This window comes from Vigna unguiculata, chromosome 8 (assembly GCF_004118075.2).
Source record: "Vigna unguiculata cultivar IT97K-499-35 chromosome 8, ASM411807v1, whole genome shotgun sequence".
In the NCBI taxonomy this organism is placed as follows: Eukaryota; Viridiplantae; Streptophyta; class Magnoliopsida; order Fabales; family Fabaceae; genus Vigna; species Vigna unguiculata.
The window spans coordinates 18,642,582-18,646,009 of NC_040286.1; the positions used below are offsets into that span (position 1 = coordinate 18,642,582).

Below are 3,428 nucleotides of genomic sequence, written 5' to 3' on the forward strand. Positions count from 1 at the left end.
ATATATGTATTTACACTATACCAATCTTTATAGTCATCCCTTTCGCATCCCAGCTCAATCAACACCAATTCATGTTTCATACTCCATTCGTGAATATACCATTCCAACTCATCTCATTATCATGCCACTTTAATACCAATCTCCTCATTAAGGTCACATGCTAAGTTCATACCAAATTCATCATTTACAATCCATGAATCACATCACTCGTGTATATTTATTTATCTCATGCATTTAACACAATAATCCAATCCAAGCAAGCATAAACCATTTCAGATTCCAGAAACAACCACACAATCGCATTGCCTCGCCCAGCTCCTCGCTCAGGCTGAAGGGTCTCGCTCAGGCGAGCTCCCTTCGCTTAGGCGAGAGCTCGACACACACAGAACAGCAACCACCACGCAGTCTCACTTAGGCAAGCCTCTCCTCACCTGAGCGAGATGCTCGCTCGCTCAAAAACTGAGCTGGTCGCCTGAGCGACCTCTCGCATGAAAAGGGTCTAGGCGAGTCCCTACCCATCTTGCCTAGGCGAGACTGACTCACTTGGGTGAGATTATCAGTTCTCGCCACTATTTTCCTACAACAACCACAGACACTAGTCCAAAACAACATACTCATACGTTCACAGCTATCACAACATCACACCAACCACATAACCTCAAAATAACAGCTAAAGAACATGGAAAAACGGAATATATGATTAAGCCATAGCTTCCCTACCTGGAAATGGCTAACACGAGACCTTAACTTTAAACAGCGGGACGCAACAGCTCAAGGAGCGACTTATGGTGCTGGAAAGAAATGAGAAACAACGGGAATATGAGTTACCCAGAGTAACAGTAGCAGAACTATAAGCATGGATGAAGGAACACTTACGTAGGGGAAAAGAGCTGGTTCGAACTTGCGTGCCTACGGTGGTACCAAACCCTAGCAGAGATTGAGAGGCAGCTGCGGCTCTTAGGACAAGGAATAATTTTCTGAAAGTGAGAGAGAGTTAGGGTTAGGGCAGTCTTAGGGTCTGAATTCGTTTTGGGCCAGCCCTTGGGCCCATTCGATTTGGGGCAGCCCTTACAAAAATAAGACAACAGAAAACTGGGCCTTACACTCTCAAATCCAGTTCGCTTATCTCAAAGATCTTCAGAATGTGTGAGACGAAACTTTGCATTTTCTTGTCTTGTAGAATTTGTTAGACTAAAGGAGGTAAGAAAAAGTCTTATATTCGTCTATCTTCTTGAATTTCATGAAACGAATAATGATATGAATATCCATATTTTTCTTTCTTTCGGAGTTCATCAAACGAACTTCAATTTGTCTAGTTTCTAGATTTGTTAGAATATATTTAAATATTTTAAATATAGCATTTTTAGACGAATTTTTTCATCTCTCATTACATTGATTTAAAAAAAATGATGTATTAATAACGTTCAACAACACCATATATTGAAAGTGTAGTATATTACAAATTTGAAATGTAAGAATCATGATCCATACAGGTGACTTAATTTTATATGTGATTTTCAAGAACTAATTCATGTTTAATAATATGTTAGTTCAAACTTTGTTAAAAAGTTTAAAATCTTTTTATTTGTTATCTGTTTTCTGAGTTACTATTTTTAAATTGCTAATTTTTAATTCTAAAAAGCATAAACAATCACTACAAGAAAATGTTTCATTGACAACTGAATTTAATAACAAAAAATTATTATTCACTATAGTGACCAATTTAAATAGTGAGTAATTTAAATGTCAATTTACAAAATAAAAAAATTATTGGTTACTAAAATAGTGACTATTGTGAATAAAAAATTATAATTGATCACTAAATTGATTACTAATTAATTAGAGGCTAATTTAAAAATCAATTCTTTTGGTAGCAAAAACCAAGGTAGATAATATTTAGTGACTAATTTTTTTTAGTAGCTAAAACCTTGATAACTAAATTTTAGAAACCAATTTAGAGGCCAATTATAATTTTTCATACATAATAATATTATTTTAATAATTAATAATTTTTATTTTGTAAATTGATCACTATAATGACTAACAATTATTAATTAAATTGGTCATTATATAATGACTAACAATTTTTTATCACTAAAATTAATTATTAATGAGACATTTCTCGTACTGAATTCGAAATTTTGATTTTACAGTAGAATTCTTTTTGAAAGGCGATTTTCGGTTAATGCATTTTAAATTGTATTATTGATCGAGGACAATTTGTATCATTTTTTTTTTTTTTCATAGTCGAGGCAAGAATTGCTTTTCTCGTTGATTGAAATTAAGTCTTTTATTCTCTTGTACAGTGGATGGGGGAATGGTAATGTTATGAGAATTCAACTTCACGAACAAAGAACAGTCATCTTCAATTTTATTTTTATTAGAATCTTGTTCATTCCTTTGTAAAATAACTAACGCATTAGAATCACAAGCACGATAAATAAACATCCGAAAAAGAAATATCAGAATGAAGCTATATATTCCTGGAGAAAAAGAAGATATACAAAATGCATCATTCCAATCAAAAAAACATCTCTCTTCCTCCTAAGTGTTTGTGACATGTCTTTGGACCCTCAATTAATTTAGAATATGGCATCACTCGTTGCTGCTTTAATGCATGATGTAAGTCAGAACCAAGGCAACCAACATTAGGACATACGCTACAGCTTGGTCAACTGAGGCACCTGAAAATTGCAAAAATAATTTCTTAGCTATGCTGCCCTTCGTATTCTTCGAACAAACTTAATATATCTTAAAAAAGGTTTACATAATCTTTTTTATTGGAAGATATAATACTAATGAGACTTAAATTCAATCACATAAGATATAGACATCATTTTCAACCTAAAACCTTAAATCAATGAGTTTACGGGCTTCTATCCTCATATAACGATCTACTTTTTTATTTTAATTAATAAAAAATTTAGACTTACACTTGTATTCTTATCATTAATAATAAGAGTAAAATATAAAATAGAAAGAAAGGATTACCATCACTTGTAGGAGCAGGAGCCGGAGCAATGGATTGTGAGGAAGCCAGTGCCATGAGGGCTGCCAAAATGACACACAGAAAGAGAACCACCCTGGAAACAGCCATTGTATCTGTGTCTCTCTCTCCTTCCCTTTCTCAACCTCAAAAGAGAGTAAGAAAGAAAGGAGAGAGAAATCCGATTAACCAAACTGAGATTCGACGATGTGTGGGTGCTCAATAACAACGTTTCTTCTCTTCCTTTTATAAAACTAACCCACCCATTTTCACGTGTACAATCAGAGGTCACCCGCACTTTCTGCGGATCCATCCACTAATTTTCGATTTTCATTTTCCTCTTCTTACTTTTTACTAAATTTACTTTTCAACAACCTTAAAATGTAAATTGGTTTTAGTATATTCTATTAAAACTTCTTATTTCTTCGGTTAATGCGCGAAA

The 3,428-nt window shown here is 33.8% G+C and overlaps 1 long non-coding RNA gene across 1 annotated transcript; it reads right to left on the reverse strand.

The window, feature by feature from the left end:
• Positions 1-2,341: 2,341 nt before the first annotated feature.
• LOC114192979 lies at positions 2,342-3,193 on the reverse strand. Its single transcript, XR_003606187.1, has 2 exons — positions 2,992-3,193; positions 2,342-2,684 (listed from the first exon to the last, which is right to left on the reverse strand). It is a non-coding gene; the product is annotated as an uncharacterized LOC114192979 (long non-coding RNA).
• Positions 3,194-3,428: the final 235 nt, after the last annotated feature.